The sequence below is a fragment of the Rhinopithecus roxellana genome, chromosome 3 (assembly GCF_007565055.1).
Source record: "Rhinopithecus roxellana isolate Shanxi Qingling chromosome 3, ASM756505v1, whole genome shotgun sequence".
In the NCBI taxonomy this organism is placed as follows: domain Eukaryota; kingdom Metazoa; phylum Chordata; class Mammalia; order Primates; family Cercopithecidae; genus Rhinopithecus; species Rhinopithecus roxellana.
In genome coordinates, this window is record NC_044551.1 from 68,073,266 (window position 1) to 68,087,168 (window position 13,903).

The 13,903-nt window shown below is 36.9% G+C and overlaps 1 non-coding gene across 1 annotated transcript; it reads left to right on the forward strand.

The window, feature by feature from the left end:
• Positions 1-237: 237 nt before the first annotated feature.
• Positions 238-451, forward strand: LOC115896753. The gene has a single exon (XR_004056640.1). It is a non-coding gene; the product is annotated as a small nucleolar RNA U3 (small nucleolar RNA).
• The last annotated feature ends 13,452 nt before the right edge of the window (positions 452-13,903 follow it).

The window sequence follows — 13,903 nt, forward strand, 5'->3', positions numbered from 1 at the left end:
AAAGGGATGGCAGGAAACATCCTTAAAGTTTTGTCACTAGCCAGTCTCGGAGTTGTCCTACTTTCTGCATTGTGTCAAGAGCCGTTTCATCACCTCTGTTCTTCCTAGCAATTAGAGGAACACATGTTTTGCACACTTAGACTTACTAATATTCATATCTGCAGGTCAATTTGAGTGACAGCATTTCTGGTCATTAGAAATATTGACTGTGATTCAAGAAAAGAAATGACTGGATTTAAGACTATACTTTCAGGGATCATTTCTATAGTTCATTACTAGAGAAGTTCCTCTGAACATGTAGAACACTGGCAACCGTGAGGAAGACATGCAGTGTTCTGTCCTGAGTGTGAAGCCAGGTCTTGGTGTTGCTTTGCTGCAAGTATCATTTGCCACTGATAATCGTTTTTGTCTCCCTCTAGGACAGTAAGGGAAAGGATGCCGTCGGAGTGATTATTATTGAAAGCAAGAAAGAAAGAGAGAGAAGAAAGGAAGAGAAAGAAACAAAGAAGAGAGAAACGAAGAAAGAAAGAAAGAAGAAAGAAAGAAAGAAAGAAAGAAAGAAAGAAAGAAAGAAAGAAGAAGAAAGAAAGAAAGAAAGAAACAGAGAAAGAAAGACAAAGAGAAAGAAAGACAAAGAGAAAATAAAAGAAAAAGAAAACTATCAGATTTTTCAGTGTTAGAGCCCACAGTTCCAATATCCCATTCCTACCAGTCTCTGAAATCACTTTCCCTGGATGTCTTCCTAAGTTTGGACACTACACCCACTGACAGTTACACAGCAAAGATAAGAGAAGGGTGACACAAAAGAATGCTGACAGTCTGAAGCCACTGACAGGCTGTCTTTACTGGCAAGTATAGCATTCCTGATATACTTAATTAACTAATATTATTAAGTATTACTAATCAATATATTAGTATAATTTTGGCTATCAACAATAAATCTCCTCTGGTTTAATATACAGATGACTGATGTTATTTGTCTCTTTAGAAAGCTTTCTGGAAGAAACATAAACCCATGAGGTCTAGAGGGAGCGGATAAAATGGCCAGAGTAGTGAACACGACAACAGAGTTAAGATAATCAGCAGCATTTGAAGAGGTCCCCAAGCAGAAAAGGATCCAGCAGACCAGGCCGGTATTTTTAAAAAGTTGGCTGATACTTAACTCATTCTGTTAGACATTTCCCTTTGGAATAGACTGGAGCCTGTTGGGCAGAGGTGGGAGGAAGGCAAGAAGGGCTGGGCATGGCATCCTAGATGTGGGTAAAAGTGGACAATCCCTTCTCATAGTCTCCCTTCTTGAGAGAGTTGCAATAATTCTATGATGTTTCCCAGTCCTCATACGAATATTAGACAGCATTTACTTTGCCTGTAGCCCCTGCTTACTTTGAGCTTGATGTGTCCCTTGAAACCATTGCCAGGGCTGGTTAAACTAAATGTCAGTCACCGCTTTCCACCTGCCCTGCTGTCGGCCGTTCTCTGCCCATGCCTCTTCCACCTGGAGCTCTTAGGTTCCTACTCAGGAAAGAAAATGTGTGTGTGTGTGTGATGAAGAGGAGGCGTTCTCATTTGCCCTACTTCTGTTTAATACAACATCTTTCTAAATGTGCCTTTCAACTATTTGCTTGAGCTAGACGCCAATGCAAATATTTAGGAATCAAAGCTCCTCCTGTGACTCTCTTCTCTCTATGTGGAATTTCCCCTTTGTGAGCAGTTGTAGCAGCAGCTGATAGGTGTGTATTCAGGCTGAAGGAAGATGGATAGTAATGTAGTAGAAAGGGTTCCTTGAGCAAGAAGTTACAAGACCCGTTTTCCATCACAGATCTGCCATGTGACTCAACGTCAGCTTGGGTCTATCTAATGGTTCAATAAAGATTCATTGAGCACCTACTACACAGTAGGCACCAAGCTGCAGTTTTCTCATCCAACTAAGGATAATAAAACAGGTAATAAAAGGGGTTTTATAGGATAATCTTTATAGTCTCAATTTTGTTATAAGTCTATGAAAAAATAAGTCAGGTATAAACTAGAAGAAAGAAAGACTCAAACTCCCCATTTCTGAGTCTAGGAAACTATTCAAGTCATGGTGTGTGTAACTAAATTATGGTTTATGAACTACCAGGAAAGAATGTTTCCCTGCTTGAGAGCAAGAATCACCTGACAACAAGACAATGTTTCACGCCTTAATGAAAGCCAGGATGTGGCACTGAGCCCTTGTCCATCAAACAGGAAACTCAGCTTCTGTTAAAGAGAGGAAACTTCTTGTGATTGATTGCCTACCCAATTAGGCTCACACATGGTATTGTTTATTTACCATCTCTCCTTTTCACTGGGAGCACAGAATTTAGCTCAATTAGTTCCAAGACCTACAGACAAAACTCCCCAATTAGGAGGATACTGACTTAACACGTGGCACAAAACTGTGGAGTCTAGTAAGTATATATTCTGAAGTATTCAATCACCAGGTAAGGCTTATTGATGTTTCCAGGGCTGCTTTTAGTTATTTCTTTTGCCATTACAGAACGAATTATCAGAATAATCAGCTAGAAGAGCACATCTTTCTTCTGCAGTTGCAATAACAAGAAGTGGGAGGGGGAGAAGGAAAAGGAGAAAGAGGAGGAAGGAGAAGAAAGCCATCATTTAGGATCAATATCTTAGGTGTATATTTAAATGCTTTATGGATGAGCTGTTGAGTCCTCGTCTCTTCTGTTGAAAGAATTAAAATCTAGCAATGTTTCCAGACTCTTTTTTGACTTGACTCTGATACCTACTATCATGTGTGAGTGGGTTATTCATTTATTCTCTTTGGATCTCAGTTTTCTCATCTAAAGATAGAGAAATTTGGCCTCCATCAGTAATTTTTGTGTGTCAGGATTGCAATTTTGGCTTTGTTAAAACAAAGCTTACAAAATCAGATACTGATAGAATTCCATCACTGGACTTGCTTTAAAGAATGAATGAGATGACATGGGGGAAGGTTCTTATACTTAGCATATAGGAATTAGTTGATGAAGTAAGACCACCAGGTTGTGCTTGCTTCTCCCCTGATGCCCATGGTGTTATCACCCCATGTGTCCTCTCACATACTAAATCCATGTTTTAAGCATGTGTCTGAAGGTCAGTGAGAAACCTAGTTCCCCCTCCACAAATATCTGTGTGGATTGTTGGCCAGGGAAGTGGCAGGAGCAGCAAGTCGCCCCTCTGGTCATTTCTCATGAAATGTTCTGATCTCATTGGATTCTCAATCTTTGCTCTGTGCGTCTGCCTCAGTCACTGCTGCTCTGCATGTGAGCTTGTGAATTTTCCTCAAAGTGGAAACTGCACCCATTGCTTTCTTCAAACATGCACATGAGACCTAAACACTCCATTCCTTTCCCTGCTTGAGCTCCATTAGTACAAAGCAATTGGACAAAGCCAGCTTTCAACGGAAGGTTTGGGCTAATGGAGGGAAATATCCACATATACTAACACAACGTGGTCACTAATTTAAGATAGAATATTAAACAATGCTGCTCTAAACCCACAGTCTTTCTCTGCCTCTGGGAATGTCTTGTAGATAGGTTCTGATCCCTCTGGGTTTGTCTCCTCACACCTTTCTCTCTCTCTTACCACCCTAGCCTTCAAACCTCCAAATTTCTCATGAATTAGAGTTTCATTTTCTACCCCCTACTCAAATTGAGCTCGGATGACTTGCTAAATGAGAACCAACTACGTCACACCTCCACAGCACAAAACACAGGGAGAAGCTTTGAAATTACAGTTTCTCCTTCCATCTGATTACATTTTCAGGCTGAGCTCCCGTCTCTGTAGACAATTTAGGGAAGAGGGAAAAGTACAAAGGTATAAAACCAGTATAACTTCTCTCCCTACTTTGAGAGAACTATTCCAGCATATGACTTTCTTTTCTACTTCCCAATATAAATACTATCATTGTCAGTTTTATCGTACTATTATCTATCCTGCTGACACCCAACACGTAGATTAACAGTGTGCTGTTCTGAAACAAGAGATGAGACCTTGCATCCCTGTACCCTGGCTCCTCAGTCTAACTTCACATGCCCCAGGCTGTCCCCTGGGTATTTCAGTATGACCAAAAGGGCAGTTCTTCTTAAACCATGTGAGGAAGGAATACTTAATTTTTTTTCCAATTTCTTAAGGACTGATGATTTTATAAAATCAAAATAGATTACCAGAAAATAAAATTAAAAACAAAAGACATACAAATTCAATTGCCAGGTTTTTTAAACTGATGATGAGATACAAAAGATAAAATAACTGTCAAATTGCTGTATAGGCTTCTAAATGCATACTCTTCATTTCTGTGCTCTTCTTGGTGCAGATGGGTTAACAATGTTTCTTGGGATCAGTTGCTTTCTGAGTTGATATCCAGCTCTAAAACTGTAACATTCTCCTGTGAAATCTTAACATTCTCAGGTCTGACATGTATGAACAGAACCACAGTAGGTGTGGACATGCAAGCTAAAGGAAATTTAGTTGTGAAGCATTTTTTCAGCTTGCAACGTTGTTACAAATTTATTTGTCACATTTAGCACTATGGTGTCACGTTGATGTACAGTACCAGTGGCTTTTAAGCAGCACAGAAGCTAGATGACATTATTTCAATTCTTGCTAAAATGGTTTATTTCCCAGAGAATGTTGGGTTTTGTTTAATGTATCCTGGGCCCCAAGGCTAGAATCCTGTAATAATTTAGCATAGCCAGATTTGTTTTTATGGAATTCAATTACTTTTTACTTTTCTATTTCTTGAAAGTTGAGTAATTTTGAAAGAAATACAGAGTATAAAAAAACAGGCCAGGTGTGTGACATGGTGATGTGCCTGTAGTGCCAGTTGCTTGGGACACTGAGGCAGGGGGTTGAAGCTGCACTGAGCTATGACCATGCGACAACTGCACTCTAGCCTGGGCAACACATCAAGACTCTCTTTTAAACAAACAAAAATTTAATTTAAGAAAAAAACAGAAAAACAAAAAACAAAACAAAAAAACTACAGCTACTTCTAGTGAATCTTCCTCGTAAATCAACTATTTCCAAAAGGTTAAAACAAGAGAATATCTTCCACCTTGAGAGTTCTGGCATTTAACAGACTGTTGAGAGCTTTCTTCCTACCTATGTATTTGTTGGCAGTAAGTACTAAGGCAGGAGGTGTAGGGCAGGTGAGGGACTGACATTTCTGTTCTTTAGTAGGCATTAAATTCTTCAAGGAGTCTGCGGAGGCTTTTTTTGTGGTACCATCTCATCTTCCAAACTTAACCTCTTCCTTGTTCTTCAATTTCTACTTGCAAATTTTCCAGGGATAGAAGAGTTTGAAGAAAAGAGAAAGATCTGGTTCAATTAAGACTGAGTGGAGCCTTGACACATTTCAATTCTTTCTTTTTTAAAACTTCACTTTAAAATCAATTTAACTGTCTAGCTTAGGTTTTCATTTTTAAAATGGACTTGGGGGCAGGTGATTCCTAACTTCATTATAAATACTTTCAGACTTGCAATAATTTTATCCCATATTAGACTTCTTTAGCTTAAGTGAGAAACATAAATCTGGTTTATGCCTAACAACTTGTGTTTTGTAATGCTCCACAAAAGACCTTTTGATGAAGTAGATCAGGTTGAAGAAAAAACCCTCTTCCCCAGGATTTTAGTTCCTGAAATTCATTAGGTCTGCAGAAAAACTCAGAAATTTCAGTTGTGGATCAAGACTTAACATGTAGACTTCAACTGTTCTTTTTCTATTCTTTGCATCTTCCCAAGTGATCCATGTCTTTCTTAAACATAGTGCTTTAGATTAGGGACTCTATGCCTGTCAGATTCAGTTTAGTTCCTATTTGTTAACCTCCTACTGGGTGCTAGATGTTGTGCTAGGCATTGACAATATCAATTTATCCCAAGTCCCTCATGGAACTTCATTTGTTTGTTAATTTTTGTCATTCAAGTTCTTACCCATGTCTGTAAAATACATAAGTAATGTTCACCAAAAATCTATTTTTTTAAATTCATTGTTATTTTTGCCTATTTTTATTAAGGATCTTAAAATACCAGAAGTTAAAATAATGATATCTTATTTAAGACAGCTTTCTCATCTCACATAGACTGGGTTGGGCATTTCTCTTATGCATGTTCATAGCACTTTGCTCAAATACAGCATAGTACATTTGCATATCTTTGTAAATGACCTCTTTCTCTGGCATCCTTACTGGATTATGAGCTTTCTGAAGACAGAGCCTGTGTTTTAGCCATCATTGAATCTTCATAACCTAGAATATTTCCTAGCACACAGTAAGGATCTATAAATGTTTACTGAATTATTGAATAAATAAAAGAAAGAAAAGAAAAACTCCACTTATTTGGTCTTCAAGTAACTCATAGCTAAACTGCTATTGAAAATAGGATCTTTATAAAGTCTGGCTATGTATTCATTCAACTGCTAGGAGTTTCATGTTGATTTATTAATGTGAAGAATCAAAGAGCTCTTTGAGACCAGCATCTCACCTAATTCACCTTTAGCATGCGTTTCTTGGCTTTGAACATGTGATTGCAGCAATGTAGAAGTGACAAAATGCATATAGCATGAATATAAATCAATGTAAGCCCCCACCCCATGCTACCCCACTGAAACAGTTTTCTGGTGTATTTGAGACACCAAATATATAGAGTCATACTTCCTGGCTCTATCATATGTTACCTGCACAACCTTGGGAAAACGGCAATCATTTTGAGCCAATTTCTTCATCTGCAAAATGGGATAACAAGAATTACCACATAATGCTGCTGCGGATGATGTTAAAAGATAAACTTACACATTAGCATTTAAAAGAGTTTATTTAAGCAGATAGTGATTTAGGAATTGGGCGGCACCATACCATAAGTGGTTTAGGGCACCACTGAGACAACCCAAGGGGAAACGTTTTGTAGGGTGTTCATGGAAGTCAGACAAAGAGAACATTTGATGGGTTAAAATGGAAAGTGCCTAATTAGAGGTTAGTTGGCAGTTTCTGATCCTTAATGTTGCTGTTATAATTATGGTAATTTGTTGATTTCGCTTCAAAAATTAGATGATAGCACATTTGAACTTAAGCTTAATGGCTAAGCTGAAGTTTCCTTTTCATAGCTATGACCACTCACTCTGGGTTCGCTTTCAGTTACTTATGTTGGAACCCAAAGCGTGGGAGCCCTCTCAGCCTAATGGTCTCCCAATTATTATTATTTTTAACAGTACTTAGAAGTTAGTATTTATAAAATGCTTAAAACACCATCTCGCATGTAAGTGCTTAATTAATGTTAGCCATTGTGAAGCAGATGTTTACATTGCTCTGTAAAGACATTTATTTTGAAATTATTAAACATCAAAGGAAACACTTACTAGAATTTGTTCTTCACTTACAAATGTGTAATTCTTACTAAGTGCAAGTCTCTGTAGCTCAGCTGTAGATTCTTCAAAGTAAATATAAGTGCAAAGTGCTATATGCTGCTTAGGGTGGCAGTGGAATTGGAAAATGGTTTTCCTTAGTGATCATAGCAATTTCAATCAATATCTGGTGGTTACATCTGAGTCAGCCACACGATTTCATTGAGAACAGAGGTAGCTTGAACCTTCATAACTGGTATTATTGTTTACAAGCAAGCTCCCTCTGCTGCCCCCTAAAGACCAGATCATATAATTTCTGAAGGGTATTATTCTCTGACCTATATTTCCTTTTACATCTTAAGGTGTGCCAACACAATTCATTTTCGATTACGCTAAGCACCATGGCAATAACTACATAAGTAGTATTAGATACACTGGATTTCATTTACCTTTAGGATAATTTCTAAAATGCGTCAGTGTTTGATATCTAGTGAAAAATTAAGACTTCCCTAAGTTCTCTGAATTCATACCGTTTGACATACAACTATCGGACAGTACTGAAAAACATTAACTGCATCTAGACTCAAAAACAAGCTAAAAATGGTAGAGGAAATTTTACATTTGCCAAAATATATAATACAAAATTGAGAATGAACTGCTTGTGTGTTCTCAACAAAGAAGGAATTTTTTGACTAGCTCTAAAAAACAAGTTTTCATGATTGCAGTTACTGCATTTTTGGGGAAAAAATTGCTGGTTATTTTGTCACATTTCTTATTGAGTTCAAATGTGCTTTCATCTTTTTTTTAAGCAAAATCAATAAATTACCATAATTGAAACATCTGTATTAAGGATCCCACAATGCCAATTGGTGTAAGAAATCAGTTTCATAGCAGATTTCAATTACCATAATTCTGTCGCATCTCTCAAGGTCCATCTTTCCACTAGTAACTTTCTTCCGAAAGAAATATTTGTAAAGGAGAAACACTTAAAAAGGTACCACCAACTTCTTGGGGATTCACAGCAAATAAAGCCGTCACTCATTTGATGTGGGGGCACATGTGCTTATTTCTTGTTTAAATTGGCTGAGTTTTCCCTGGAGCAGATTTACTGAAGTACCCACCCACCAATATCTAAGTCAAAAAGTTTTTGGATGGCTCTTACTGTCTAACTTTTCATTTTATGGATTGCTAGATGCTGGACAGTCTCTTGTATTTGCTACAAATCCCTAGAATTTCTTTTTCCTTAAAGTATTATGTGCTGGGTTTTTAAAACATTATATTGAAATACTATCCCTCTGCAGTCTCTGAGATGATTAATAGGATACAGAGCCTAATCATTTGCTGTTTGTTTTTAGCTCTAGGAAATGCACTGCTGCTCCCATTTTTCTCTTCATAATATTTTCAACATACCATGAGACTTATTGAAGAAGAAATGTAGTGACTCATACAGCCAGTTGATAACAGTATATAAAAGATTCCCAACTAGACCAGAGTGTACACATTTCTGCAACTCAGAGATCATGGTCATCTGTCTTGTCTCCTAAAAACTGAAAGTAATTTTAACTACCACATGTATACTGCTAAACTTGCAAATAGGCAGGTTATTATGAGCTTCAAAGTTGATTATTTTTTCAAAGAGATTTTTAATATTATAAATAAAAATAATAACCAGTGTTACCTTTAAGACATTAATATCATATTGCTAGTTTGTCTAATACAGTACAGGGGTTTAGAAATTTGCATGGAGAACTTCTATGAAATCTTTCCTTTTGAATAGTGGAGAAATTCTATGAAGTCTTTCCTTTTGAATAGCAATAGAACTATTGTAAACAATGCAATTAATTTCTGAAATGGGTGCTGTATTAATTTTGTATTGTTGCTGTAACCAATTATCACAAATTTTGTGGCTTAAAACAATACAAATTTATTCTTACAGTTCCATTGCTTAGAAAACTGACACCAGACTTTCTGGGCTAAACTCAATATATCAACAAGTTGTATTCCTTCTAGAAGACCTAGAGGAGAATCCATTTTCTTCCGTTTTTCAGCTTCAAAAGGCTGCTTGCATTCTTTGGTTCACAGTCTTCTTTCTCCATCTTAAAAGTCAGCAACATTACGTTTCTCTGGCAATCCTCCCATAGTCACATTTCCCTCTGACCAAATCTTCCTCAACCAGGAAATGTTCTGTAATGTTAAGGACCCATGTGGTTAGATTTGGCCCACTAGGAATCCTGTACAATCTTTCATCTTAAGTTCTGTAACATAGTCACATCTTTAAAGTCCTTTTTTGCCTGTAAGGTAACATGTTCACAGGATATAAGAGTTAAGATATGGACATCTTTGGGAAGAAATTATTTTGCCTACTATGGATACTATTTTCATCACTAGGAAAAATGGAAGCACAATGTGTAATTGCCTAATGGGTACTTCCTGCATGCTGCACAGACAAAACCAATTAACTGACACCATGGTATTGCAGTAAAGAAAGAGTTCAATTGACACAAAGCTGGTCATATGGAAGATGGAGTTATTACTCAAATCAGTCTCTCTGACTGCTCAGAGGTTAGGGGATTTTCAAGGATAGTTTGGTGGGCAGGGTGCTAGGGAATGGAGAATGTGGACTGGTTGAGAATGAAACCATAGAGGTGTGGAAAACGGTTCTTGTGAGCTAAATCAGCCTCCGAGTAGAGGCCACAGGACCAGTTGAGGCAAAAGTCGCCATCTGGGTGGAGTCAGCTTGTCTCAGAAATGCAATAGTCTGAAAAGATATCTCCAAAGGCTAATCATAGATTCTACAATAGTGATGTTATTTACAGGAGTAATTGAGGAAGTTACGAATCTTGTTACCTCCAGAACAATGGCTGGTGATCATTTATCCCTACATCTTAGCAGAATGCAGGCCCCTTTCATAGCCCTAACCTGGTGGTTTTTCATTAGTTTTACAAAGGCAGCTTAGTTTTGGGAAGGGCCATTATCATCCTTGCTTTCAGATTAGACTATAAACTAAATTCCTCCCAAAGTTAGTTTGGTTTATGCCCGGGAATAACCAAAGACAGCTTAGAGATAATAAAATGGATGGAGTCGACTATGTAAAATTTCTCTTATGTAATTTCGCAAAAGCAGTTTCAATTGCATATGCAATGTGGTCTCTAACAGTAAATAAATAACAGTAAAGCTATTATTTCTGTTGACTTTCTTCAAATCCTCAACTCCATAGTTTCCTTTCCACTAAAAAACAGAGGACTAGAACTGCATATTAAAATTATTTAAATTCAAACTAAGAAGTCTTAAAATAACTGTGATTGGTGTGTGTGCGTGTGTTTTCTCAGAGACTATTTGAATATTTTCTCTTTCAAAATATCTTCCTTTGTGACTGTACTCTTTATTAACCGGAGCTGATTCAAATAATCATAGAATGGATGCTGGTGTCTGATTTGCTTTTCTCCTGACTCTCAATTTCCCACCATGACTATCACCATATCTCATTAATCATCAGTATAGAACACCTCATGTTGTTAAGATCTAAATGCATTCTGACAACTCTCAGAGATGATCTGGCACTGAAAGTGAGAAAACAGATGACTGTATTCAGAACTGATGGTTTGTTGAATACTTTATTTGTAACCATTAGACTAACTTACTTTTCACAAGTACATAGGTCTCGGTGCTCCATTCTCAGTGCTCCCCAACTCCTGACGTCCCCAAATAGAGAATGTTGTCATAAAAACCAGATGAAGAGGGAGAACCTGCCACTTCCTAAGATCAGGCAGGCTGACCTCTAAGAAATGTCAAATCACGCACCTTATCTTGGCTAAATATGCTTCACTCTTTACATGGGACTTTGTTTTTAAGCAATCCCCACAATAATTTTGTAATGTAAGCATAATCCTCCCCCACCACCAGAACTTCAGAAGAATTGAGTGAAGTATCCAAGATCCACAGCTAAAAAGTATTAGAGTTCACTGGATTTCAAGAAAAAATATTACAAGGCATGTTTTGTCTTAAGGCAAGAAAACACACAGTCTAAAGAGACAAAGAACTTAACCAAACTCAGATGTGACATAGATGCTAGAATGATGTAGGTTAGAAACTTGGATCTACATAAGGAAAGGAAGAACACTAAAGAAGGAATAAGTGAAGGCAAAATAAAATCTAATTTTTTTATTATTCTTAATGCTTCTAAAAGATGTATGTTTGTTGAAGCAATAATAGTAGCAATGTATTGGGTGATTAGAGCATATGAAGTACTGAAATTAATGACAGCAATGGACAGAAAAGAGGAATTGGTAATACTACATAACTGTTCGAATGGCTAAAATTCACGATACTGACAATACCAATTACTGGTGAAGATGCAGAGCAGCAGAAACTCTCACTCATTATTGATGGGAATGCAGAATGCTGTAGCCATTTTGGAGACAGTTTAACAGTTTCTTATAAAGCTAAACATACTCAACCATACCACCAATTCCCTTCTTAAGTATTTATCCAACTGACTTGAAAACTTACATAAACACAAAAATCCTCATGTGAATGTGTATATAGTAGTTTTAGTCATGATTGTCAAGAGCTGGAAGTAACAAAGATGTCCTTCGGTAGTGAACAGGTAAACAATCTGTGGCACAGCCCTACAATGGAATACTACTTGGTAATAAAAAGAAATAAACTACCAAGCCACAAAAATATGTGGAAGAATTTGAAGTGCATATTGCTAAGTGAAAGAAGGCAGTTTGAAAAGGCTGCATATTCTATAATTCCGTTAGTATGGGAATCTGGAAAGGCAAAATTATAGAGATAATAAACATATCAGTGGTCACTAGGATTTGGGGGTAGGGAAGTTAATAGCACAGGGGATTTTCTAGGACAGTGAAACTATTCTCATATGATGCTGTAATGACAGATATATGACATGCATTTATCAAAACACAGAACTTTCCAGCACAAGGAGTAAACCTTAAGGGACGCAAATGAAAGAAAACATTTAGGAGGTTGGGGAATCCCAAGATGGAAGAATGCAGAATGTGACAGAAATAATCTAACTGTATTACAAATGTGTAAAATAACCTCACTAAAGAGGAAGGGAGGAAATGGTGCTGACCTAAGTGACTTTGGAAATGAGTGGAATCTGTAAGATAAAAAGCAAAAGAAACTATAAATAAACAGTGTACTCTAGTAATAGAGTTACTTCCCATGAGGCTGCGGATTTACAGTTCTGAAATCACTATATGTGTACACTGGAAATGAACACTAAAGTAAATTGATGGCCGATGTTGGAAGACAGGTTTCTCACAGTTGGAATGGGGGGCTTATAGACAAGCAAGAGAAGTAGGAAACTAGAATGATCGATGTAACAACGGATTAGAGTTGGAAATATCAGTATAAACTCATGCTTAGCTGAATATAAATACAAATGGCTAAACATATAATTATTTATAGATATGCGTATATACATCTATCAGTATACACACAAACTTTTCTTTCTCTTAGCTGAGAGGGCCTGGAAGGAATGAACATACCTAGCACCCAGATCTTGGTTACTCACACTAGATAAACACTAATTTAAAAACCGAGATCTCCTTGGAGAAATGGCTGATTCTAGACTCATGGCAGGAAATATAAAAGATAAGCTTTGAACATCTTGAAGTGTCAGAAAGTAAGGAAGTGTTAAAAACATAAAGCCAAACCTAACAAAAAAACAAAATGACATAGGAGCCAGCTGAAAGAGTTCCCATTGGACAAAGCTGGAACAATCTGAGCAACAACATAAAGTAGTATTGAATTATAACTCCAACTATGAAATAAATATCCATGAGTCCACACTTGTTTAAATAAATAATTGGATGCGTAAGTAAATGAGGAAAGAATAGAAAAATTTCTCATGCAGAAGAATTTCAAATAATTTGTTTTTATAGATACTTGGCCTTCAAGGAGGTGAAGCATTGGAGCGTAACTCTCATTCCTTAAGTGTGAGCTATGCTTTGTGACTTCCTTCTAAAGAGTACAGTGTGTAGGAGGAAAAGAAAGAGTAAATTTACAGTGGAGAAGCCTTACAGACACTACCTGATTCAGCTGATCAAGGTCAACATTAACAAGTCATGTCAGTAGTATGTACTCTTGATACAATGTGATGAAAATGGTACTGTGGCCTCCTTCTCCAAATTCCATAATGCTAATCTAGTTATAAGAAAGCATCAGACAAAGCCACATAGAGGATCACTCTACAGAATGCCTAACCAGTACTCCTTAAAATTTTCAAGGTCATCAAAAAGAAGGAAAATTCAAAAAATTCACAGCTAAAAGGAGCCTAAGGAGACCTGATGACTTAACGTAGTGGTATCTTATGTGAGAGCCTGAAATATACATAGATATTAGATAAAAATTAAGGAAATGCAAAAAGGATGGACTTTAGTTAACAATAATGTATCAATAATTTATTCACTAATTGTGACAAATGCACCATACTAATGTAATATATGATTAATTAGGCAAGCTGAATGTGGAGTATACAGAAACTCTGTGGACTATCTTCGAAAATTTCCTGTAAAT